Source organism: Anser anser (genome assembly GCF_964211835.1).
Source record: "Anser anser genome assembly, chromosome: 3".
In the NCBI taxonomy this organism is placed as follows: Eukaryota; Metazoa; Chordata; class Aves; order Anseriformes; family Anatidae; genus Anser; species Anser anser.
Genome location: NC_139722.1, coordinates 95,665,434 through 95,693,029, shown reverse-complemented (window position 1 = coordinate 95,693,029; position 27,596 = coordinate 95,665,434). Strand labels below are relative to the sequence as shown.

The window sequence follows — 27,596 nt, the reverse complement described above, 5'->3', positions numbered from 1 at the left end:
TCATTTTTCCACAGAGGATATATGTATTTTTATTTTAAAAAGACAGCAGGGACCATTAACTACAAAATACTTAAAATTCTACTTGCATCTCTCTAAAGGCAAAGCTTAGATGAAGGCCACACACAAACCTTCAATTGGAAGTGGAGGCACATTAATACAAAGTAAAGCAAATGCTCCTGGTAACAACTCCTTTGAAAATTTTATTTTCAGTCTTGGACATTTGACTTTTGGGAACCTCTTTTTCCAACTACAGTAGGTTTACTGAACCACAAGTCTGGGACTTTATCATTGGATATAGGATGTACATTTGATTCAATGGTTCAGGTGATGAGTGGCTTTTCTCAGATGTTTCAAAAGCACATTTCTATTAGGACTGCTCAGTTGTGGGGTGACCTGTGCACAGTGATGTCCCATGCACATAGATCCTAATGTGACACATAATGGCTCAGCAGACCAGGGATATCTGGAGCCTAAGCTATGGCACAACTCTGCAAATGTAGATTTGGGAATGCAGAAAAGATTCAGGTCCTATCACAAGAAACATTCGTAACTTCATTTTTCTTTCAGTGTCTTTCAGCCATCCTAGCATCTTACAGAGCCACCTTTCTAGTCGTGCTGTATCAGAGCACGATAATATATCAGAGCACAATAATTTCAGTCTGGTTTGTTAAAAATGTCTGTCAAAAGTCATGGCAGAATCAAAATGACACAGTCCATTCCCTGCCTCTTCCCTGATACTATCCTGTCCTATACACTCACTCAGGAAGTCCTCCAACTGTATCAGGTGTGGGTCCAAAAGCCCTCAAACTTAGCTTTACCACAATGCTCAATTCTTAAAACCAGTTATTTGGCAGCAGGGAAGAGCAGCTCTCTAAATAAAGCTTCACATGGCTCTTGTTTATTTGTTTTTACTTGCTTTTCCCCTGAGGATGTGTTCCACCATGGTCTGACCAGGAGCTGGGAAGGGGATGATGTAAGGCGTTGTCTTCTCTGAGGCTTTCTGGGTCCCTGCTTGTTGCATTTTCTGCATTTTGGAATTTAAGTCCTTGGCCCCTCTGTATATTTTTGGTGCTTGTTATGTCTGAACCCTTCCTGTAAGCTGCTTTGCAGGCAGGTTAATTCAGTTTACAGGAGGAACTGTGGTGCCCTTGGTAACTGCTTCTGACAAATGGCAATAAGTAATCTGCAACCTCAGAAAAGTTATCGTGACCTTCTCCCACTGCACACCTGGTGGGAGGACATCACACCAGGAATCATCACCCCAGGCTTCTCCTGGGTTTCCTGGCTCTGCAAGGAGCCTGCCCCTTGCTGGTCTTAGGGGTTGTGGTAACATGAAGAGGCCACAGCTTCCAGACAGAAAAGCAACTTTGACTGGGAAGTATTTCTTTACTGTAAACACTTTCCCTCAGTTCTGGAAAACCACAGAATAACAATAATGAAAAAGTTACTGGAAAGCAAAACCGATTAGCAATTTTGTACTGATGAAAAAAACAAAAAGAACTAAGCAAACACAGAAGAGTGACGCTTCTTAGGAGAAACAAAATGTAAAAGAACAAGGCAAATTCCTAGAGAAATATAAATTGAACTATTAAAACATCTTAATTAGCCAGAGATTGAATTAGTAATTGATGAAAGGACATCTTGAAAGTTTATCTTATCTTGACAGCATGTCAGTTGCAGTGGGGAAAATTACCAAACCCAGCAAAGAGGGCTCACCTATAGGCATGCAAATATTTCTAGGAATTCTGGCTTTCTAGCCTGAAGTGAATGCAGTTCACTTGAGCCTTACACACTTTCGGAGAACATTCAAAAGGTTGATAAATTCTGCTACCAGCTATTTTATCATATTTTATATACTGCTGAAGCTATTTATATACTGCTGAAGCTACTGCTGTAGCCTTAACTACTTTCTTGAATGTTGGATTTTTCTGGTTGACATAAAAGAACATGAAAGAAATGTCATCACTTAAAAAATGATCGTCTTAATAAAGACTGAAAAACCTTTTTATGAGATGTTGATTCGGTTGTGCTGGATCACTAGATTCAGTTCTGGGTTGTGACATGTTTACTTTAGCTGACATGTCCTGACATGTCTTTTCAATATAGTTCAGAGAAAAATGAGCAGAGCTGATGTGGGGGGAAAAAAATCACAAGTCAACAATAGTAAAACTGGTTTGGGATCTTTCTATGGAAAACAAACATTTCTATGATTAAGCTTATATATTTGAAATGTTTTAAGTTTCAGTTTAAAAAAAAAAAAAAACTTTCTCTTCCTCTCCACTCCCCCAAGCCCTTTTTTTTTTTTTTTCTTTTCATTTTTGGCCAACAGAGAAAGCACTCTTCTTTTCCAGAGCTAAACATAAGTTTACATGGTCCTTGGTGTAAGCAGCTGTTTATATGCATGCATTGTTTGCTACTGGTTTCAGTCTTTACGGTACTTTGCTCTATAAAAAAGAAATTTTGAAATGTTACGATGTAACTAAATTGGAGTTTCAAAACATTTCAGCTTGCCATGCAGTTACGCCATACTCTTCCCTGGGACTGATGGATCCAAAACAGAAGTAAATATAGAATGGGAAAATACTGAAATTTTAAAGTGTCTTAGGGAGCATTTTAACTAGACTGGAAGGGCTAGTGGCTTTAAGACTTCTGCTTCAAGTGGAGATAGAGCAGTGCCAGGTAGTGCAGTCCATTAGCCTATTTGTTTTCACTTCATGAATAGGAGACATACATTGAGCTGTCAGTGAAGGTAATAGAGGTCATTTGTAACCAAAATGGGTTGTTTTCTCAAGGCTTAGGGTGGACATCCAGCTAGGTCAACTGGGGCAGCATCTACTTACATGCATAAATATTGATGCCATTTAACTGAGGGAAAAAGAAAAAAAGAAAAAAAAAAAAAAGACATTATATTATGTAGAAATAGAGAAGAGGGACAGGGCTGATTATTTTCAGTCGATCCTGATCAAAGATGGACATGTCTCTTTGCAAACTGTCCTGCCAGAGAGCTGCCTGATAGAGGACAGCCTGCTCCATTGCCAAATCTTCTGCCCCTCTCCAGATTTCATCCCCTCCTCTGTGAGACGGCATATTCAGAGCCTGCTGGATGCCTACAAGGCTCAACAAACCTGCCAGGGTATGGCTGGCTTTCCTGTTATGCCAGGCTGGAGCCAGGGGAGAGGCAGGGGGCCTGTGGAGCTGTGGGTCCTGCTGGCAGGGGCACGCTCCTCACAGAAGCCCCCCTCACCCCTTCGCTCTGCCCCATGGCCGGTGGGGCTGAGAGCTTGGCGCTGCCCCAGACCCTTCCTCCTCCTCTGCCCCTTCCCAGGGTGAGACCCAGCAGGGCCTGGGTCTGTCATCCAGCAGACAAAATCCAAATTTCCTCCCTGTTCTGGAAGCATGGTCTGTCTCTAAGCTCTACTGCTAGCAAGAGCTCCTCTGTGTTTGGTGCTCAGGTACAGAATCCCTCCAGCTCTGGGGGACTGAACAGTACATGGCTGGGCTGGGCTAAAAAGGGGGTGCAAGCGGGTCTGCAACCCCCTGGTGCTTCCTCCTCTCCCTGCCCCAACATTTGCCTCTTTACAAAAAGAAGCTGAACGTACATCACTGAATTTGGACGGAGGGGGCTTTTTTCAGGATGAGGGATTTACTCAAACCTGTTTTCTAGCTGGGGTTTTCAACGGTTTGGTCTATGTCTCCTTAACAAAGATATATGCTGGGATTAAAGGATCTTGAGTTAACCTCCCTAGCTTATTTAAAATGCACTCTTTGTAAAATACACATCAAAAGTGTCATGAACCCTCTTTCACTCTGGGTGGCATGGGGGGTGCAGAACTGCTATAAACAAAGTAATACAGGGTAAATTGTAATCTAAGAGGCAAACTTTTTTCCTATACAAGGCAGCTGAACCAAAAATGCACTCCCTAGCTACAGAGCCATGCTAGGGAGGAGAATGCCTTATTATGGCAATTGCCTTAGTGTTGTGCTGCTTCAAATCACTATTTCGTACCCTTCTGGAAAAACAGGTTGGTCTTAAATATACCTTATACGCAACTGAGGTTTGCTGAGCACTGCTGTTTGCTTCAGTGAGATGAAGTTGCAGGTGGCTCACAGGTTGGCAAGTAGGCTTTATTTAACAGTGCTCAGCTTCTGTAGTTTGGCCTTTTGAGGCTGGGGATTCACTAACATCTGTTTACCTTATGGCAGTTCCCAAGACACTCCCTTAAATTCCAGCCTCTGGTTGTGCTTTCCTACACTTGTCAAGTAACAGATTTGGAAGAAATTGCACAGAATTACAAGTGGCACAAATGCAGTGCATAATTATCTACCTTGCTACCCGAAGACAGTGATAATTATGTTTTTATTTTAAATCACACAGTGGAGGTGGCTACATTTCTTATAGTTCTAGTGTTACTATGACCATAATAACACTTTAGGTTTCTAGTTCAGAAATGTAGCTTGACCTTTTTTCTTTCTTCCTTTCTCCCCCCCGCAGAAAACTATAGCCTAAGAAGCAGAAGGCAAGTAAACACCTTACTTTATACATTGGTGTTTGCATTACAGCAGGACATGGAGCAACAATTGCATATACTGGAAAATGTATTTGAACAAAAGTGTATGTAAGATGGGAAAGGTTTCAAACCAAGGTGTAGGGAATTAGTCTCATAATGATATCAGAATTTGTCTTTAAATATGCTACATGGTCCATGCACTAAGAAGGTCTTCCTGCCACGATCTCAAACTGTGGTGTTTGCATATTGAATACTCAACAGTATTTTAAGGAAAGAATGGGCACAATATGGTAACTGCAGCTGTGAGAGAGAAGGACATGAGCTGTCACTCGGTCCATCTAGGCCTTATGGCAAAGATGTCAAACTGCGCTGCCTCTCGCCCTTTACACATGTCACACATTCTACTGTTGCTGTTTATTTGTTGCAATTTTGGTCAGAGCTTTGGGACCCTCACCCCACCTGCTCCTTTTCTCAGTGCATAAGACGTGCTGTTGCATCTGTGGCCGTGTAATTCGTTCCTGTCTGTTAAGTGTCGCTCTCCAGTCGTGGGCACAGCTCACTGGCCAAGAAGTCACCGTTGAGAGCAGCTGCCATATGGAATCAAACTTGTGTGTTTCTCCACTTCATGACAGGGTTTAGCTGAAACACTGTGGCCTGATGTTAGCATCACCCTTGTGCTGGGATGGGTGATACAATGCTACTAGGACGTAATTGCCAGAATACAAATTATTTTTGTTCCCCCACCAAATGGCTAATAGAATATTTCCAATTGCTGGGAAAGAAATGGTGAGAAACAGAAGTTACCTTCTGTTTGAGGGACTGAAGGTGAATGATCATGTGGGTAGGGGGAGCCACAGCCCAAAGTATTGTGCATGCCACACTCATGCAGGCACAAGCACACACGACGTGCTCAGAAGTTAGTATCAACCAATGAAGAGTGTAAAATACAGCCAATAATGGCATTATTTCAGAACCTGTGTAGCAAACTTGCACATGGGATCATTAAGGTTTACTTTCTCCCATAAGGTCACTATTCTTATTGTGAAATGATGTTTTCAGTTATAAGAAGCTGATGACTCCCTGCAGCCTCCTGGGTGACGGTGAATTCACTCTGAGCTATGTAATTTATTTATTTTTTTGTAGTTTTTCCATCAATGTCACCCATTGAAGGCCTGAATCTTTTCTCCACGTTAGAAATACATTTTCTGTTTATAATTCCACCTTTGCAGGGATGTTACGCAACGTCATGTAACTTTGTAACACTATAAGGTCACCTTTTAATAAGTAAATGCACTCCTTTGCCCTCTGTAGGTGATGAACACCTGCATAAGGAAAGGACTGAATTCTTTCAAGATATTCTTGAATAGACTTGTGAATAGAAGTATCTCCTACATCTCAAGACATGTGAAAACAATAGTCCCACAGAGTCAAAGGCACTGTATTATGAAATTTAAATGTGTTTTGCTTACATGAGTCTTAGTATAAATCCTTTCTTTCTTTCAGCTGTGAAATCCCTCTTTCAATCCTTCAAATAACCTGTCTGAAAGAAATCATTCCAGCAGAGCCATTACAATTAATTCTATTATGTAAACCTGTAGTTTCAGATTTTCATTAAACCGACAAATGGTTCCTCAGAGCCATTTTCTAAATTACAAAATACATCATGGCTGTTTTAAAAGGCCTGTTATCACACACTATCCAGTAACATAGGACTATATTAGTGGGATGAAATTTAGTCTTCAGCCGGGATTTTTAAGGAGCTATGTTAGGTGCTGATGACCATCTCTAGGCATGTAAACAGAAAGCCTAGTTTTGAATTACTTAGGATCCAAGGGAGTTGATTGGTACAAGTTTTTTGGAAAAAAAAAAAAAAAAAAGAATTCACCTTTATCAGGACAGTGTGAGAATACTAGCATTTAGAACAACAAAAAGAAAAAATACTGCAGCAATCACTAGGTAACACTAATAATACCAGAAAAGAGATTTTGTGACAGTCTTTTCTGGCAGAGCTATGCATCTTCTCTTTCTAGTGAAGCTCCTGATTTGTCTGGGCTGGTGCTACTGCAAAAGCAGTACCGCTATGGATCTGAGTGGAAGCTCAAAGAAACTGCAGAGGTGTCATTATAGAGGCGGGCATGGGAATTTAGCTGAATGGTGGCCTAAAGAAATCAATAATCAGATCATTTCAAAAGAACCATTCAACAAAACCTTGGCTAAAATGACAGATAACTTACAACATTGGTTTAAAGCATTTATGCTGATAATTAAGAATAACAGACAAAGAGTATTAAGTAAAGGAGAGCAAACATCTAGCCAGTCATTAAAAGAGTGGAATTTTTCTAATCCTCTTACAAAGATGCTGTTTTGGGTCAAAGTCCCTTTCTGCATAAAGCGGTCACACCACATTTTTTAAGTGAATGAAGAGCTGAAAGCCATAGCCCAGACCCTCAAAATTTCTTTAAACAGACAACTCCCACTGAGAGACAAGCATTTAAATAAATCTGGGGACCTGGGCCCATGAGATGAATAAAGAACATTTAGTTCACACTGTATTGCATAGTAAGTAATCATGTAGCCAAAATAACTTGATATACCAGAAATTTACTAATGCTTTATTGGCTGGAAGTCTCCATATTCTGTATCACACATGTTTTATCTTAGGGTTAAGAAGTTCTGAGAAGTGCTTTTTATTAGGTTAAACTGACAGATTTTGTTTCATACAGAGCCACATTTATAGACGACATCTGGTCTTTACATTTACTCTCCTTTTTGTTCACCAATGATTGTTTGCTCCTGGGAAAGAGGGCCCATAATTTTTTCTATCTGCCTCACAGTAACTGATTGCAAAATAAAGTCAAAACTTATGCTTTTTTCTTAGGTACCTGGGAGTCTCACTCAAGCCTCATGGTCTACTTGTGCTATTCTGACCATTAGTAAGTACCCTTAATTGAGGTTGTCCTTATTTGAGAAGACTTTTCTTGAGTCCTTTGACCCCTTGTAGGACCTGTGAGGCAAAAAGGTCCAGTAGAAGATCTTTCATACTAATCTCAAATCTTATCCAATTAGGCCCCTTTGTAAGTCATTGCTTAATGAGTTGGAAGGACCCCAAATTCTACTTCTAGCCTATCAGTCCCAATAACAACTCCCTAAGCTACATAATTAACCTTCCCCTTGGCAACTTTTTCCACACTTGCCTTCATGTCGTCTTGTTGGAAAACTTCTCTGTCTGAAATGTCTTTATCGCCTTTGTTAGCCCTCAAGTCTGAAGTGAATATTCTCTACTACAAGTTCTATAAACCTCACTGTACCAGTCAGCATAGTACAGAAACTGAGTAGATAAATGTTACTGTATCTCTTGTTTCAGTGTCTCTTGGTTTTGGTAGTGCAAATGTAGCACGTATGAACAGTAAGGTCAAATACCGTGGTTTGTAAGCTGTGCACAGCACATGTGACTAGGCGTTGGTATGGTCTACCGTTCTGAGAGATGCTCCAGGTAAGGTTCATAATGTGTTGAGGACTACGTTAGCTAGTAGTGCTTTTTCTTTTTGTATAGGCAGCTAAGCAGATGTATTCTCATTTCAGAGATGGGGTTCAGAAGTCTGGGTAGGGCAGTCCTAACACTTTTTTAAAAGTGTTCTTTCACTGTACCAGTGGTTTGGTATAGCCTTAGTGCTCAGTATTCAGAAGTCATGTGGATTGCTGAAAATTATATACCTTGGAACAATTCAGCTGTTCTTAGCCAGATACACAGACATATAAGCAGGTATAAGAAAGTTAGGTTTTGAGTAGTATCGGGTTTTGGTGTTCAGTAACATGTAGTGCATACATACAAATCAATGGTAGACCCTACTGGATCATTATGGGAGAAATGGAATTGAGCAAGTCCATGGAAAGTGAAGGAAGGCTCAGTTTACTGCATTTAATACAACTAGAATTTTAAGAACAAACCACTCCCCTCCAACCCCCATATTTCAGTCAACACTTTTATGGTAAAAAGATGATTGGTCGTTCTTTTTTTTCCTCCCTAAAATTAATACCCGCTGTTGAATTGAGTAAACAAGAGGCTGACCCCTTCAGTGTGAGGAGTAGGAGAGAAATAAGTGAGCCAGTTCTTTCTGATTTCATATACCACTATTGCTTAGGACTCTTGTGGCCTTAATCCTGTCCTGTAGCATATTACATCTCCAGGAAAAGAAAAGGGGAAAGGAGTTTCTGATCTGAATAGGTATTTGTGCCACATGCAACACCATATAGAGCTGTGGCTTTAAATGTTAAACTGCTTTGACAGACGGACTATATTATGCCCTATAGAAATGTAATTTTTCTGTGTAACTGGCAGCCTGTTGGCTCTGAGTTCAGCACAGTAATGTATTAGCAACACCTGCACCCTCAGCCCATTTCCTGAATTAGCTTTTGTATTAAAATAGGGACTATTCCTTGTTATTTCATTTTTCACCTTTACTTCTCCTCTACCTCCTCTTTATTTTTTTTTCAGACACTAGCTAGGATACAAATGAATCAGGCAATAACTTAGGACTAGGTTAGTGATGCTGAGTTTCCTATTCCACCTCTGTTTCTAGCCTCTGTAGACCAAAGTACAGTACATCATCAATTACAGAATGTAGAAATATATAATATCATAGCTATAAGCGTCAAGGTCTCTTGAACCCTGCATAATTACTTCAACTAACAGATGACTTGGTGCTTAATTAGTGAGTCATTTGGAATCAGCACACACAGTAAGTTATATTTCATATAAGACATTCTACTAAGTCCCTTGGAAAGCTATTTTTCCTCATTTAAAAAAAAAAAAGTAATATATATATCCATTGGCCACATTTAAACAGCTATTGCCAGTTAGCTCTGAGGAGAGTGTGCCATAACACACAAAATGCCACAGCCTTTGAAAAAAAAAAAAAAACAAAAGCAAATTATATTTTCTGGTGAAGTAATAATAATGTCATAATAATGTCATAATTATGATCATCTAACTAGCAGTGGACGGCAGGGAAAAAAGGGGTTCCAGCTATGCCTGCAAACTGGTGCTGTTACATAGCTACCAGCTGCACAGGAATGAAGTTTTACAAATGCTTTCTGTAACTGTTGCACAGACCTTGCTCCAACTCCTTTCAGGTTTCTTGGTGACGTGACTCCTGCCACTTTTTAAAAACGATGCAATTATCAACAAATTGAAGGACCAGACTCATTGCTCAGAGCCCTTAAAAATGTTGCCAAATCCAGTGACGTTCAGCAAATGCTCTGTATCCTTAGGCATCCTCATTTTCTTGTTTTCGTGAGTTCGCCTCTCAGAGGTGGGAAGGTCATTTTTCTCCTTGGAGATGCTAATGAATTCTAAGGCATAATCTGAGAGTGATTTATTTTAAAAGGTCTGTAATTCCCACATTAAAATGTTCTATTCAGGGTGGGAAAAAAAAAATCCTCTCTGAACTGCCTGCACTAAGCCTATGGTACTTGGTGATCCTCTGGTAATGCTGCTCTGTGAAAGTGTCTGGAGTCTCAGGGGATTACTGGAGTGGTTTGAGACTCATCAGAAATGTCCCCCCAGCTCAAGCATAGTTTATACTGCACAAGCTTTTAAATGTGATGCTATCTAGTTACACAGACCATTGGATGTTCTGGCAGCCACAGAGCAGACCCTCTCTTATCGCCTCATCTTGGCAGACAGTGGGGAAAAATCTTCACTTTGGTAATCTGGACCTCTGAACTCAGCCAGCTATTAGAAATCTAAATTTTTGCCAAATGCTGGAATTAAAATCACAAGGTGATAGAAGCCAAGTTTCTTATAAAAGAAGTAGACCTGCCAAAAAGATATGACATAGGAAACTAGGTTGGAAGTACATACCGTTCTTTGGTTTTGCTCTTTTGTGTTGTTTTGTTTTTGTTTTAATTCTTTCTTTTGCCAGTGCAAACAATGCAGATTGTTTAGATCATGCATATATAATGCATGTTAACTTTATAGTCTTGTATATAAAAAGTTCATGTGGTATTGTGGGAATACTCTTACACAATTTTCATCATTGTCAGTATACATCAAAAAATCCACCCCTTTTAGTTTTGAAGTAATAAGTCCAATGTGTGTAGGACAAACTGGTCCTCCATCTAAACTCAGCATGTGCATTTGGTTGCCATGTGTTAGAGGTACTGCTTTGTGACTGGAGTCTCATGTAGGGCAATGTCTACATCTCTGAGAAGACTGCACGGTGCTGTTCAGCAAGTCGTCTTTACTTGTTTATTCAAATTTAAATCAGAACTATAAAATGGCTTTGATTAGATTCTAATGTTTTCAGATACTTTTGCGCATCAGTAGATGCGAAGGAAGTCTCATGAAATCTTACCCACTTTATCAGTTTGTATATTGTGTCTTGACTTGGTCCCTGATTTCAGAGAGAAGTGTTTAGGTCAGTACCAAGAATATTAATATTGTTTGAGTAATTGAAGCTAAGATTTTAGATTTTCAAAGGTCTGGTTTAGCATCCTAAAAAATAACTTAACTAGACCTGCCATTATGCCAAGGCCAACAAATTAATTCCTGAATGTACAAGTACTAGTACTGTAGATAGGAAAAGTACAAAGAAATTGTTTTGGATTTAGAATACCTTGTATTTATTGAAGTGCAAAACGGAATTTAAATATATGTGTGTGTGTATATATAAATATATACACACACACACGTATGCGCAAACCCTTTCCCCACAAAAAAATCACACACACACACATTGCCTAGTGAGTGCCAGGTAGATCATGCTCCAGCCTTATTGCTTTGTTCAGCTGTGGGTTGTTGTCACATTTTGTGGTTTGTTGGACTTTATAATGTTTCTTATTGAGAGGCCATCATTACAGGCCCGACTGAATACTGGAGTTATGAAGAAGAAAAATCACCCTGATGGAGAATAAATAATGACAAAGACTTTATTCTCCTGTCCAGACCATCAGCTGAGTGGGACCTGCTATCGGCAGTAACTGAGCCTTGAATCGCATGTTTTCAATGCTGCAGGCGGGAGATGGTCTTGAGTTACAAAGCTAAGTCTCACATCAATTAAAGTCTGTGTGCACAGCAGCTGCATTCAGAAAGGTGGAGGAGATTTAATCTTCACCTTTCACCTTGGGTCAAAATACAAGGTTACCAAGAGAGACTGTTATTAAAATTGGATTGTTTCTGCCAACTTAACATTAAAAGTTTGCAGTTATTACTGAAGTGCTTTATTACTTGCTCCCTTTGTTAAGGAAACTTGCAGTTAAATAGCAAGGAAGTAATAAAACAGTTGAAAGGAACAAATAAATATTTATGACAGACTTCCAAAGTCTGTAGCAGTTCTTTCTTCTTGATTAAAAATTAGAGAATAATTCTCTACTGCATCTCATTGGCGAGTAGGGTAGTTATACTGGATGAGTATAAAGAGACTTTCAGGATTAAATGCTAAAGGTGAACTTAGCATGAGTAGCTATACAGTGGAAACAAGGTCTTTTTCTGTAAGAATATTCACTTAAACAAACCCTATATGAAGCACTAACTTCTCAGCTCCATCTCAGAAATTGTATGTTCAAATTCATCTCACCACTGAAGTCTCTGAGCATCTTTCCATTGTTTTTCAGAGGAATCTGAATAAAACCCTAGGGGGAATGTAGTGCTGATCTGTGTTCCCAGAATGCACTAATAGTAAACAAGGTGTGATTGATCACATGGGTATCTCACTGCCTTTTAGAAGTAGTCTGTGATTTGAATTTGAGGACAAGCATCTTCCTACTCAAATAAGCAAATTCCTATAGCCTTCATGACCCTTAGCATTTAAAACGAGAAATTGCCCTAGAGAGACAAATGCAGATATTTCCTGCGTTTTTATACAGCCTATTTTCCAAAGTTTTGTGAAGAAATATTTAACTGCAAGAATATAGATGCATTTTAAAGATGGGGTCAAAACCTGGGCTTCATATTGGTAAAGGTCTGCCACTGCTAAAGTCAATGGAATCTTTGTCATTGACTTGGAAGGCTATGAATGAACTGCCTGTGAACAAGGGAAACTCTAACTGTCATTACAGAAATTTTGTCTTTCCAGTTTTACGTCATTAACTTCAGGTAGAGTAAAGCTGTCATAACAGGAAAGAGAAAGCAAGCTGTGCTGATATTGACTCTTACTCTTTAAGGATAATGTTTGGAGAGACAACTCAGCCAAGAAAGTTGAATTTAGGGAAGGAATTCTTGATCAGTGCAGGAGTTAAATACACAATTTGGTGTCCATGCAAGCTTGAGTGGCACTCACGCAGTGGTGGTGTCCCTTTGAGAAAGGGATTCAAACTACACATTAGTCCTCTATAACAAAGAGGGTATATTTCATGATGTGCACTGTTTGAGTTATAACTGAATATGACTTTTTAATGTATTCCAGACATGTTAAGCAACAACTGAAGAAGTATGTGGAGCATGTTCTAGTTTTTGTTCTAAAACACATGTATTTTATTTATAATGTGGAAATGGTACAGTCATCACAACAATTACATTCTGACATTTAACTTTTTAATCAAAAACAATACCTTTATTAAAACTGCAATGGAATTTTTAAATAATTACCTCATTCTATTTAGGGTTTGAATGTTGCAGTGTGAAACTCATTATCACTTGTACATTAAAAAATTTTGTCCAGTATTTACAGGACTGGAATAAGCCACAGGCAGATAAGACATGGATCCCTGGTGCCATATGGTGATTTTCATTCAACAAGATGGGAATTTTCTATGATTCAGTTTTCATATATGAAAAGTTTTATGATTCAATTTTCTTATATGATGATTAAATAAAGGTTAAAAATATGAATGGAATGTAACTGTCAAAGTGTCTTCCTGAGCCTGCTGAAAGCTTTAAACAGAGTTGTGTGAGCTACCTCTATTACATCCAATTCAAGTGTAAGAATTCTGAAATATACATATATATATGTATATATCAGAATTCTTACACACATATATATATATATATTTCCAAAAAGGCAACGTACCCTTGCATCTCCCATTATCACGGATAACTACCAGCAAATGCTTACAAGCCTTGTTTTGCCTTGAGAAGAAAGGAGGAGTAATAACCAACGAGGTAGTACTAATTGAGGGACAGACTTGACCTGTGATACTTCTCTTATTTCTTTCAAAAACAGGGGGCATCACAGACTCCCACTGCAGTGAAGAGTTGCATAGAGGAAAAGCCATGATGGGCCACAGAAGATTTGATATGATGGTGTCCAAGAGTCCACTGGAGTCTTCGGGTGCCACTGCTAGGGTTCTTCTGAATCAAATGTTCAGGTAAAGATGTCTGAGACATATAGTTTGTACTGCTGTCACAGGTTTTCTAACAGTAGCCGAAAAGTTTCTTTTTTTTTATTTTGGCATGGAATGGAAGAAAATGGAAGAAAATATTTGTTTTCAAACAATTCAATAAGTGTGAAGACAAGAATTTAAAATGTTGAATAAAAAAGCATATCGAGTCAAAAATAAGGTTTTTAAGCACTAAATGTATTTTTGTTAATTAAAAATAGTCCTTGTGGCTGATGTCAATTCTCAGTTGATGGAAAAAGGTTTCCTAATCAGTTGTTGACACAATGAGAAAGAAAATGCATTTGTAGTTACTTTATAATCGTCTCTCTACAGGTCTGCATAGAGCTTTGAAAATTTAGTGCAGAGAGAGAAAAGGGAAGGGAAAAAATAAGGAAGGGGGAAAAAAAAAAGGAAAGAGAAAGGCAAGGAAAGTGGGAGGGGGAAGGTGGAGAGAAAGGGAGAAATTGCCTTGCAGGTTAGAAACAAGAAAAAAGCAGTCACATTTTTTCTGTAACTTCACTTTTGCTTATTCAGTGCTGTTACATTCAACTTGCAAAGAAGTCTTGAAGACACAGAAGTCTTGATTTTGCAGCAACCTCTACTCAGAAGTCTGTCCTGACCTCAGGGCTTTGACACAACTCTGCAGAGTACATCTGCATACGCTTCTTTTTGGCTTCACACAGGTACCAGGACCACTTGCATGCAACCTTGTATAGAGTTGTTTCCAGAGTCACCTGAAATAATATTGGCAGCACCAAATATAAACACTTCACTGTGTTCCACCTTATTAAACACAGATGTGGCTCTTAGGAGGGCCTAGTTACCTAGAGGTGCCTTACCTTCATTTTCTTGGGTACCAGTATCCTACAAAGAGATCTCTGTTGTACTGCATTAATGCACTGTGGACAGAAACAGCTGCAGCTTCAGGTAGGGGCTGCACTGATATAGGGCAGAGGTGTTCCTTCAGCCCTGACCTCCTCAGCAGTAAGGTCAGAAGGCCAGATTTGTTGTTGTTGTTGTTTGGATATAAAGTATGTTAAACACCTGACTTTGCAAGCCTTTGGTAGTACTTTGAAAATTCACCAGCAAAATCTGTAAAGCTTTATAGCTAACGTTTGAAAATATGATAATTGCTACCTGTTAATTTATTGAACTAGGAAGCCAAAGATATTACATACGAGAATGGCAGAACAAGTACCAGAAATGCATTCAGCTGAGGCCTTTCTGGTTTTTAGTGGGGTTTCTTTGGTGTTACTTTGTTTTTAAACATCTCACCATCTGTGGTTAGTGTATTATTTGCTTCTGGTGAGAGGCCTGGTAAAAGCTGGACTAGTCTGAATGATTTTTTTTCTTCATTGCAATTCTTATACAAATTTTCTGATTTTCATTAGACTTCTACCAAGACTTTTCTGCTCCGGGACAGAATTTTTGCCAAAAATAGAGAGGCTGATGGAAATTTCAGTAGCCCTGTGTTCAGAGATGTTCCCTGGGCTAAGGCAAACATAGTCACAAGCTTTTAGCCCAAATCAGACAAATGACAGTTCTGACCACCAGGCTGTTAGCTGGGGGTGCATTGGGCTCTCATGAGTTTTTGTTTTTTCTTACATAAAACTTCAAAAGGCCTTGTTTTTCATCCCAACAGGGAACAGGAAAAGATTTTGCTTGAAAGCTGAAACGGTTTAATGGTACAGAAACACCATTTCATATCCATATGTAATCCAGAATTGAGTTTGTCAGTGCAGTCTGAATTTTGTCTTTGATCTCTAAAAGGGAAAGGCAACCCGTGAAAATACTGCTGAACTAAAAGAACATACACGGGTTTAAAATACCACATTCTGATAGAGAGTAAAACTACATTGTGATGTAGCATATCTGACCAAATCCAGTGCCTGGTGAATTTAGAAAGAAGATTGACAGTGCAATAAAGAGACAATTACAAAGTTTTGAAATTTAATTTTATTTTTATCTAACCTTTTCCTGAATTTCTTTGCTGAAATTTAGTCTCATTATCTAATCCTTGGTATTTTGCTTTCCCAGAAGTATAGCAGGGCCAGTCACTTCTTGGCAAAGAAAATAAACATCCAGCGGTCACTATCTGGCATGGATTTCTCTGAAGAGATCTTTTAATTTGATGAATACCTCAGATGTCTTAATTGATTCTTGTTTAACAACAGACTAGGAGAGAGACAAATAACGTTCTGCCTCTCCCCAAGTCTTGAAGAAGCATGAGCCAAGCACATTCCTTGCAGCACCTGCAAGGCAGCTTTGAGGGCTCTCATCTTTTATAAAATCAACAAGAGCTCCTTTGACTGGAAGCACTGAGCATGCAGGGTCCTGAAGCAGGGGACTGTTATACCACTGTAAAGGCTGGTACAACTGGGGCATTTTCAGCACATGTTAAAATTCTGGTATGCCTATGCTACACACACATTCCTCTGCTGATCCTTATTGAGTCCTGTAGGAAGGGATGTACCAGTAAGGGAAATGAGTTCTATATAACTAGCATGGAGCTATTGTCAGCAGAAGGTAAGGCAAGTATAACATAGTTATCAAAAGAGCTGTAAGAGCACACACTGAACTTTCTACTAGGTCAGCAGGGAGAAATGGGGCTCTGAGTGACCTGAGATGGCTTAGCCATTATCTGACTTTTACTCTAATTTTATTCATGGAAAACTTGTTTTCCTCTCTGTGCGCTACAAATAACTAGTCACCTAAAACACTAAGTAATGAAATTCAAATGTACTGAGTTAATCACTGGAAAAGTGCTTCATCTGAAAACTCCACGGGGGATCACATTTCAGAACACAAGTGTCCTTGCACAGTATGTATTTCCTCTGTGGTTCATGGGTTTGCTCATGCAGAGATTTTCAGTAATATTAAATTACTGCCTGAAGCCATGCCTGACTATCTTTTTCATTAATTACCTTCCATGGCTTTGGGACAGATTAACTAATAAATATAAGGATTCCTGGTGTAGTAACATTTACCATGTACTTAGAAAAATTGATAGACATGTAATCTCAGAATCTGTGAAAAACTTTTTTTCTTTCTTCTTATAGATTACTACTATGCTCTTGCTATCAGAGTTGCCTGTTCACGGTGCCATATTCTGCTTGCTAACAGGTGCTGCTAACCCATCAGCTAGGACCTCTACCACACACTACACCAGACCAAAAGGGAGACAGGTATGGCTTTTCAGACAGTGTATTTGTTTCTTCTTCTGTTTTTGTTTGTTTTTGTTTGTTTGTTTGTTTTTCTTCAGTGCTAATAAAGATACAAGAAACTGCGTAATCCCCTATATTGTCCATGTTATGTGCTTATTGAAGCACAATGGATGCTTCAGACTAGGCAAAGTAAAGCAAATTAAAAAAAAATCTACATTTCTTTTCTTTAGGAAAAGGTCTCAGAAACTGGTCATTCTGGAGAGGGGTGATCATTGTCTTTAAAAAAAAGTAGTAAGCGCCCAGTTTCTGATGCAGCTCAGTTTTATGTTTCTCTAACCTGCCCTCCAGCAAACTGCCTATTGCAAGTTATTTGAATGGTATACCTCCTTCTCCTGTGTCCAAACTTCGCTCAGATTTTTAAATTCAGCAAGAAGCACTTGCAGTACTAGTTCTGTGTCTGGAAACCTGGTGTTTTCTTTGCTTTGATTGTTTCTTGTTTGGTATTCTCACTGCATAATCTAGGTAGTAACCTAGTTAGGTGGTATTAATGAATGAGAACCTCGAAAGGGTTGTTTCAAGCTTGCCAAATGTAATCCCAAAAACTTTGCTTTAGGCTATCATTGTCAGAAGAATCATTTGACCACAGCCCAAAGAATTCAAATAAAGCTGGGTATCAGTGTTCTAAAATCGTGATTCTATAGCAGAAATTCCGTGATTCCACAACATATACAGAGTTGTCTGAACTTTTTTTTTTTCCATACTTGTTTCTAAGGTCATTGCATTGATATATGTAATCAATTATAATTAATACGAGATAAGACCATCTATTTACCAGGAAAGGTTCTTAGATGAACTAATCTTTTGACTAATGTCAATATAGTAGGCCAGTTTATGTCTAAGCCCATTCAACAGGTGGGATCTGAATCAGTTATCCCTTTATCAGTTACCATTAGAGCAGCTCTCATGCATGCATTACCTTTTTTTGTATAATTTCTTTTGTCTTGCATAATTGAAAGGATAGTTTTGAACAGCACAAGAGAGTATAAAACGCAGTTCAGGTGATGCTAAGGGAGGAAGAGTGAATTAAAGAACATTTTATTCCTCTGGTAAATCTGTGCTTGAACAAGTCACAGTATTGCATCCAAATAGGTAATTATGCAAATACAGATATGGAGCAGAAGCTTATAGGGCAAGATTCGTGGATGAGACTAAAAGAAGTTGAGTTTCCAGGTTAGGATTTTTTAATCCGTTTCCTACTGTTCTGTTAAACGTTGTTTTGGAGCTCCCAGCCATGACATATTAGATCTAGACCTATTTTTTTTTTCCTCTGTATTTTTCCTATTTTCCCACACAATGAAATGGTCTTTTTCTGTTACTCCCCTATAGATTAAATAGTTTTTATAAGGTTGACTGAAAAAGGGAGACAGTACTTAGTTGAAAAATATTAAAGGCCCAGTCTTAGTAAATAAATGTATGGATAGAAAGTTATATGGGAAGAATAGGGAAGCCAATCAAACTGTTACAGAATCATAGAATCATAAAAGCTTTAAATACAGAAGAGAAAGAACTATGGGGAGGGTAGTGGAATCAGAGTATTTTTAATTTGTTAATAATCTTTGGCACTTTACTTCAGTAGAAGGTATTTAGAAAAATGCCAACAAGGCTATTTATGTCCAAAAAAATATGAAAGTAACATTGCTATTCTATAGTTCCTTAGGGTGCAAAGAGCCCTTGGTTTGCATGCCCAAGCAAGCACGTCAGTTTTATAGCAACCTCTATCCTCTTGAGCCTGAACACTCCTATTGCTAAGCATCCATATAATTTATGCCTATAGAACTACAGTTCCTCAGAGTAATTTTTCTTCCATCTGTTCAGCTTGAATGGAGAACATTTGTTAAACGATGTTTGTAGGGATGTTGGCAGTAAAATACATGCCCACCCTGATGTTAGGCTAGTTAACTGGTCATTCTAGGCTCAAAGCTGACATTGTTAGATGGCACAGAGCTTGAACAAGTACAAATATTAGAGAATGCATATTATCCTTTGCTTATATACTTGAGTATTCTTTCTCATTGTTCTTCTAGAAAGAATTAAGATAAATAACTAAATGCCCACTTAGAATAATTAAAGGTAGTTGTAGTCCACCTGTCAATTGTATAAAGTTAGATTAAGTCCAGTCCTTACAGTCTGGTGCTTTTTCAGATTCAAGAAGCCAGAACCCTGTAAACATTGAAAGTAATTATGTCTCCTACTCCTCTTCTTCCATTTTTTTTTCTTCCTAATGTTAGTTGTTACAGAAAAGACTCAACTTGAGTTTCAGAATGTCTGCCAAAAAGCCTCTGGGATTCCCTGGGGGACTGAATTTTACATTCTTCAGCAAACAGTGTCTATCTCCAGAAATACAAGAGGAAAACATTATTTTTTTTTCATGTAATATCAATGTCTAAGCCTAACAGAGCTTATTTATTTATTTATTTATATTTTTTTTTAATTTTCAAGCCTGAGAAACATCTTGTGTTGATGTTAGTTTGTGCTTTTTTAAGCTAAATTTGTTATCTTTAAGCAGCTGCTAAAGTGTAAACAAGTTCTTTTTCTTTTCTGTGTTAAAAAAATAAAATGAAAAGGCTTTTAACTTATCCAAAAGCTTCACTGCTATTGTGCTTATTGGACTATGCTAACAGCGGTGAAAGAACATTGAGTGAAGCAAATGTTTGGTTTGTTTCAAAGCCTTTCTAAACTGTAAATCATCGACATTTCTTTTCAGCCTTCTTTTTTTCCTTACTAGTAGAAAATTAAATCAAATAGTTAGCCAGGGGAGAGAAATATAAGAATATAACAGTGATTTTTTTCAAGTATAATAGTGAAAGAGTTTCATGTTTCTGATAGTAACTTTACACATAAAACTCATGTATCATCTATATTTTCAAAACTGATGTTGGATGAGCATTTTAAAGGAGGCCTGATTTTTTTAAAAAGCAAGAATTAAAGAACGTTGTTCCTTTTAAGGTAAATTAGGTTGAAATCTGAACTATTTGGATTATTTATGTACAGAAAATACACACGTTTCCATTTCCGTGCATAACCCCAACTCTGTATTTCCAAGTACACAAAGACTTACCAAAGATTGATTAAAAAAAAATAATGGTGTGAGGTGGCTGTGATGTTAAGCATTTTGCATGCAGACCAGAGATTTGTGCATATAGATAGGGAATGCAAAACTGACTTTCAGAAGTGAAGCTAGTTACCATCTCTGTTGATGTACAGCCCATGTCCAGCAAAATCACTGCCACCAGCTAGGAGCACTTCTTTAAGTTCATAGGGTGTATAAATCTTGTGATCCTCTTCGGACTGTCGTAGGAAAACTTGACAACTAAGAAAAAAATTATGTTGCCAAATTATTCCACACTTCTTTGTGGATTCTTGTTGTTGTTTTTTTACCTTCTTTCCTTCTTTAACTTGAGTTCTGGTAGATATGCAATTTACAAGTAATGATATTTTCTTAAAAACCCAAGGCATACAACCAAGGAAATGCACAGAACTTTATTTTAGGACTAAACTACACCTTTCTTTAGCTAGTACCACTTAAAGTGTGGATCCAGAGTCTTCTGGCAGAGTAAGACCAACAAGTAGCTTGTTCATCCTGGCATTATTTAAAACCACCAAAGGGCCATGCAGAGCTATGTGCAAGCAATTTGTACCCCAGCTGGCAGGCAGAGGTTTTTGAAACAAAGAGCACTTCTGGGTGTTTTCTCTCTTCCATATGATCTGAAAATTATTCAGAAAATTATTTTCTTTTAGTCTGTACAGGGTTTTGTTCCTCACTCTCTGCTGTCCTGCCTGAGTGTCTCCTGTAACACATGAAGCACCGCTGTTGTCCACTGCAACTTTGTCCTATCCATGAACATCTGGTTATCTGTTCTGGAATAAATGCGTGTTCCCATACCTGCTTTATATTTATGTTGGAGAATTGAAGGGTGAAAGAAATGTGCCTTATGCTGGAGCTAAAGGCAGTTTGTTTATGAAAAAACTCCCTGAAGAAACAAAGTTTATGAAGCAAACTCCCTGAAGAAGCTTTGCTTCCTGCAGATTGGAGAAGGTGGTAGGGAAAACATTGTACCAGCTGCAGATTTCTTAGGGTTGCCTGGCTCTTGAGGGTGTGTGTGTGTGTTTGGGAGAGCAGGAGGGTGAATAAGCCCTACTGACAGCGTTTACTGCAGGAGAGGGGGAAAAGGGAACCACTGTAGGGCTCAAGTGAGCCTTCTGAATAGAGGTGTGATTTGTCACAGGATTTGCCTATTGCTATTGACCTAACTTTTCTTTCTTTTGGTCACCTGAGATGCTTCACATACTTAAACCTTACCAGGTCCCTTCATGTACCCTGCTGGAAAATCCTTGCTATGTTTTTGCTCTGTAGAACACATTTAGTATGTGTTCAGAGAGCAAAATAACATGTCATAGCGCAGTACTCTGTTGGAAAACCATTTTCAATGTCAGAAATACAAGCAGACCTCTATAATTTTAGCTTGAATATGTTGCAGCATCAGGGACATGATGTTCTAGGTGATGGGATTTTTTTATTCCTAAAGTGACGTTTGTTTTTTTCACATAGCAAGATCTAGCCAATTTTGGGATTGCTTGTCACTCAAAGGTGTAACAAATAGTACGACTGTAATTTTGCCTGTGTGGCAAACTGTTACTGAGATGGATTAAAATATGGAACTAAACTAAATTATCAAAACTACTAGAACTGTACATGTATAAAATGCACTTAGGCATACTAAATCTTATTCTCCTCATCTCATTTGCCATTTTGGAAATAGTTGCAGTGAGCTGGCTTAGCAGATGCCAACTATCTTGAACACAGATGGGGACTCCAGCTTGGTCCTGCGTGCCCAGGCTGAAGCTTTACCACCTGCTTTCAGTCCTCCTTAGATTTTATAACCTCAGGACAGTGCTGCAGAAAGCAAGCCAGCTGAGTGATTTAAAACACAATTTTCTCCCCTCAGAGCTTCTACAGATTTCATTTCACAGTAGAGGGCACTGTGCAGTTGGAGTTCATCCTCTCAAGAAATGCTGCGTTAACTCCTGGTTTCTTGCAGGCAGAAAGATTCCAGGGCACTCTTCAAACTTACAATTTTAGCTCCTCTCTATGCTCATGCCTAATTAAGGTAGTTCTATTTTACTTCAACTCTTTCTTTGGTTTGTAACAGATTTTCTTCCTCCTCTTTGTCTGCTCTGCTGCCATGCATTGTTAAATAGCAGCAGCACTCCATCCCAGATATGGCTATATTTTAGTGGTCAGCGAGTACATTGCTTTACTGAGTATTTAGTTAAATGCCTTGTGGATCTTTCTGTATAAAAAGAGCTCCATTGAGACTAAGAGGATATTATTATTCATAATGTGGTGACTAGTTTCACACATGGCTGAAGCAAAATAAATCATCACTGTTTTTAACAAAACAGTGAGTAGACCTCTTGTTGACCACAGCATATTTGTGGTCAGCAAAGAAAGAGTCTTTTATAGCTATTAATATGCTGGCAAGGTGCTTTAGCTGAGATTTTTGCCCTAAGGGAGGTGGGCTTCCACCACCACATATTCATGTTTCTCTGCTAAGCCCATTTCCCGAGCCCTACCCTTACAAAGGGATTTGATACATAAATCCAGTCCTGAAAAGAGAAACTGGTCACTGAAATAATTGATACAGACAAATATTGCCCAAATGCTGAATCTGATAAGAAAATGAACAATGCTTTTGGTTGTTCAAGCAGTATTTTTTGGTTCTGAGCGGTCCTACACAAAACAGCTAATGTGTCAGCCTTTCTGTGATGCACAGCAGCATAAAGCCTATATACCCTGAAGGTTTTAAGCAGGCCTGAAGGATATCAAAACTTCACACTGATCCTCTGGTGGTTTATGCTTCTGGTTCTGTGCAGTTAAACTGGAGTTCAACTATTATTTATATTTTGTCTGTTTATTACATGGTAACCAGAATAGTGCTGTTTGGGGATGCTGTCATCTACTGATACAGCACCCATACAATGATACATGACTTCCTTGGACCAGCCTGGGGCAAAACTGCAGTTTCTCACTCTGAGAGTCCTGCTGAACAGACACTGACAGCAGCCAATGCTGGTTCTTCAGAACTTCCTCTTATTGCTTTTCAGAAGTTAATGTGAACTTTCAGCCTGCACACAGACATCTGCCCAACTGAAAGCCCCACTAGAAATTGTGAATACTTTCCTAGTCAAAAAGCAGGAAGTTTGAATATGTCAATATGCTGCTTAAAGAGTGAAGGAAAAAAAATTCTATGATGGGATTAGCAAGAAGAAAATATCCAAAGAAATATAGAGAGTCATGGGTGGTATGAGAAGAAGGGAAGGAATAAAAAATAGGAAGGTTCTTCTACATAGCATGTCATGTAAGCTAAAAGCAAAACCCTTACTTTAAAGGCTTACATTTGACTCAAGCAAGTTTCTTAACATATCCTTTACAAAAGGCCCTTCTCTGATCTCAGCTGAGTGTAAAAAGGAACCATCCTCACTGCACTTGATGGAAGCTCAGTGAACTTAAGGGAGGGAAAACCTGTGTGAAATAGGAAGGAGGATCATCCTTACAAACTTATCTAAATGTTGTTGTAGCTCTCCAGATGAACTCCTGGATTTATGTATTTGCAAACGTGAAAAATGCAAACAGTTTATTGAAGACGTTTCTCAGCTTTTAGTGTATTAATAAATAAACTTAGCTTGCATTTTTGAAGCATACAGAGCACACTCTGTTTACATCACTCTTCAGAGATACCTATTTATGTGAAAGAAATGGTTTCTGCGATCTCTAGACTACATTAAAATCATCCATTGTCTGACTTTTTAAAATCTATTAATTTTTTTCATGACTGTTTGTCTAAAGGTTTTCTTCAACCTGCCACTTGCTGAAGGTGGGCCAAAATATGCCCTCCTATAGAAAGGCTATGTAACTGGAAAAATTAAATTTATTAAGATCTAGAATCTGTGTGTGAACTGAAACCAAATTGAGTATTTTCAAGAGTACATTGCACTAAAAATTATCTCAAAAGGAAAGAAAAAGATATATACGCGTCGATGTATCTACATAGAAAAATGTAGGCAAAGATGATCCTGTGTTCTATTCTACCTTTCTATTCTGTTCTTCTATGCTCTGGGCTGGCCAGATATGACCCATTTCAGAAATGATGTGACTGAATCATCATCACCATAAAGCTATATGTAGATAGTGTACATTATTTCTTTTTAGGATGGTTATAGCTTACAGAAGGGTTTTGAACAGGAAATGGTTTCTTCCTGTATAGGTACATGCTTAAAAACACACTAGGTACTTTAGACAACTTCATACTGCCACTGACCTCCACCAGCAAGTCTGTCCTTGGTGCCCAGCTGTGGTATGTGAGGTGTTTTTTGGTGCTGACAATTCTCTGGAGAAATAAAAACAGAGATTATGAAATTCAGCTGAAGGAATCAGATCTCAGCAAATCTGATTTTCTATCAACTGTGGTAAACACCCATGCTCCACAAATTGAGCTCCTTTTAGACACTTGGCAAACAAATACTTTTTCTAAGTAAAGCCTAAAAACTAATTTCTTAAAGTTTCCTGGAATTCTGTCTATGTTTATAGCTCCTGTAATGCCCACTGTCTTATTCATCATCTTGGGGCTTTTTCTTTTCCACATTAGTGCTAAATACGGACTGTTAAAGAGGTCTTGATTTGGTAATGGTTAATTGCACAGGTCCTGCTGAAACAGTTCTCTTGATTGCTATGGATCAGAAAGTATGAATGGTAGGAACAGGAGAGCAGGTGACATTTGACTTTGTTTTCCTGTGCAGAAAATTTTCTCTCTTTTGCTGTTTCAATACCAATTTTGTGTAAATGTAATTAGTTCCATGATATAGAAATTAGGAAGTTTTATGGGTTACAGGTTTTACATGCAATCAGACCCAAACACCAGTTTGTGGCCTTGTCTATTTTACTGCTTTCTGCTTACTTCTGTATTAAAACTCAATATTTTTGTGCTTTTGTAGAACCTACTGCCCGTTTTCCCTGGACGAGAAGGGTGGTGTCTCAAGGGGAGGCCAGAAATTGTCTCTGGGGACTTGGATGCTGTTTCTGCTTGAGGATCTCTCTGCCATAGGACAAGTATTTTACTCAGCCTCGTCCCTCAGTCACTGCCTGTGAGATGAAGGTATTGCTTTTCAGTTTCACATATGTTCTGTGGATAAAAGACATTTGTATGGGTTAAAGTTTTGTAATAAATATTAGCAGGATTTCGCTTCTCTTGCCTGCTTCATCATGTTAAAATCTTAGAAATATGCATTAATTCTTTCAGGGGAAAGATAGTACTGGAAGTCTCTGAGTTATGATTGTTGTGAAACTTGCTCATGATAACTGAAAGTGCCTCATGAGGGCTATTTAGCAGAGCTGGGAAACTTCTGAAGTTTGAAAAACTTGTTCCCATGTGCGACAGTTTGGCTCTTCCTCACTTAGCAGGGCTTTTTGCAACAGTGACACTGAACGTCACCTTCCTCCTCCTCCCCTGCAGAGGCTGCCGGTGCTTTCAGCCTTATGATGTGAAAAGCAATGCTGGCTGCTGAGGCAATCTCATTTTATCAATAAAAGTAGGGTGAGAGGCCATGTTAGGATATAACAAACCTGACCTTTTCTGTTCATGGGTACCAGGCTGCTCAAGCTAGCCACAGATATTTTAGCTGGTATTTTGTCTAGGCCAAGCTGTTCTTGAGAAGTAAAGCTTGTTTATGAAACCTCCACTAAAAGCAGGTGTTGCAGACATCCCATTAGTAACCTTTGACTTACCTTCCCCTTTGAAACTTTTCATCCCAAAGGACTGACGTTTCAAAGCTTTTTTTTTTTTTGTCCCTCCAAGTTTGCATATTGTAAACATTTTTCTTCTCTGCTCTGATGGAACAGAGCCAAAAATCTGCACAATGGGGGAACTAGATGTTAATGAGCAGAGATTGTGGGAAAATGTGTACGGGGCTGCCCTGCCTGACCTGCATGATAATGCTACATTTAGCACATTCTTTTCCATTGGTGTAGCAGGCCTTGAAATGGTAGCAAACAACACATATTGTGAAGGTTTGTTTTAAAGAAAACTGCTTTCCTAGGAGAGTGGAAATAACAAATTATTTATTGTATACAGTTGGCAGACTGACAGCTGGCCCTGGAAATATTTACGCACAAACAGTGGTGTGAAACTATATTCTTCTTCAAGTTTTCAGTAAAATTGCTATATATGAAAGTTTAAATGATGATAGTATTACATACAGACTCGTACTTAATTGAGGAAGTTTACAATGACTATAGTATTAGGGACTGATGAAGGGAAAAAAAATGGCTATTGGATCTGTTAGGACAAAACATTTCTAGCACTTTGGCATCTTCTAAATAGATTTTTTTACTCTGGCTGTGCTCATAGACCCTTTTTAATGTGTTTATGTCAGTGGAGTTTTGTTTGTACAAAATGCTCCTGAAAAATTAATTTTGGCTCCTCTGAGCCAAGTTTCATTTAATCATAAAACAAAATTTATGTCTCGGCCATATGAAAATCATTAGGGGCAAAAGGATTCTGAGAACATAAACAACACCATGTGACTTAGACACCCAATTGCACAGCTTGAACCTATCAAGCGGTGAACATATTAAAATACTAAAGAGAACACTTACAGTCAGCATTTGGAGTGCAATGAGTGGGGAGAAATTTGTTTGCACAAAACTTCTGACTAACAAAGAGGAGTACTGAAGGAATTCATAACAAAAGACTGACTGTAGATAATTTCTGAGTAGAGAAAGGGATTAAATCCATTCAACAAGCTATTTCTTGCAAACTTTTTACCCAGCTATTTTTTTAATTATACTTTTATAAGCCCAACTCTGCTCTTTCAGTTAAGGAAACAGTAATTCATGTAGTAAAAACTGCATACAAATGTGAACTGTTTACAAATGACATTCCAAATCCCCACTGGGAAATGCTTATTTCTTCATAGTCAAAGATTCCTAAAGAGCTTTTCTATGGGGAAAGAGACTTCCCTCATTACCTTAAAAACTACACTCTTATCTCCACCGTGGAGTGGATATGGGCTCTGAGCCATATTTTGCAAAGGACAAAGCAAATTCTTTAGTGGAACATCTGCTAGATAAGAGCAGCATTCCTTAGAATAGGTTTTCTGATGAAAGAGATGCCAAAGCCTTGATTCCAAAAGTACTTATATCCTGAAACAACTACTGTCTGTGCTAGTTCTGTTACGTGCTTTCAGGAACAATTTCAAACCCCAGCTAACACCAAAAGTACTGAGATGGTTAATCATATACTTTAAGGCTACACAAGTCTGCTTACATTATTCATAGCAAAAGAAAAGAATAAAAAAGCATTGATTCAATTTTCAGGGATCTTTATATATCTGTGAGATATGTGACCAGCTGACAGACCCTCTGCCAATTATCAGGTGGATTTATTTTCTCCACAAATTGCATCTTTGCCATGAGCAGCCTGTGACTTCAGCCCCTGCGCCCTCAGAGTTTCTCAGTGCAGCTAGAAGTCTGACAGCTATTCTGAATGTC

The 27,596-nt window shown here is 38.5% G+C and overlaps 1 protein-coding gene; it reads left to right on the top strand.

Annotated features, from left to right (window-relative positions):
• LOC310896494 (uncharacterized protein) overlaps positions 1–27,596 on the top strand; it is a 175,842-nt gene that overhangs the window by 55,158 nt on the left and 93,088 nt on the right.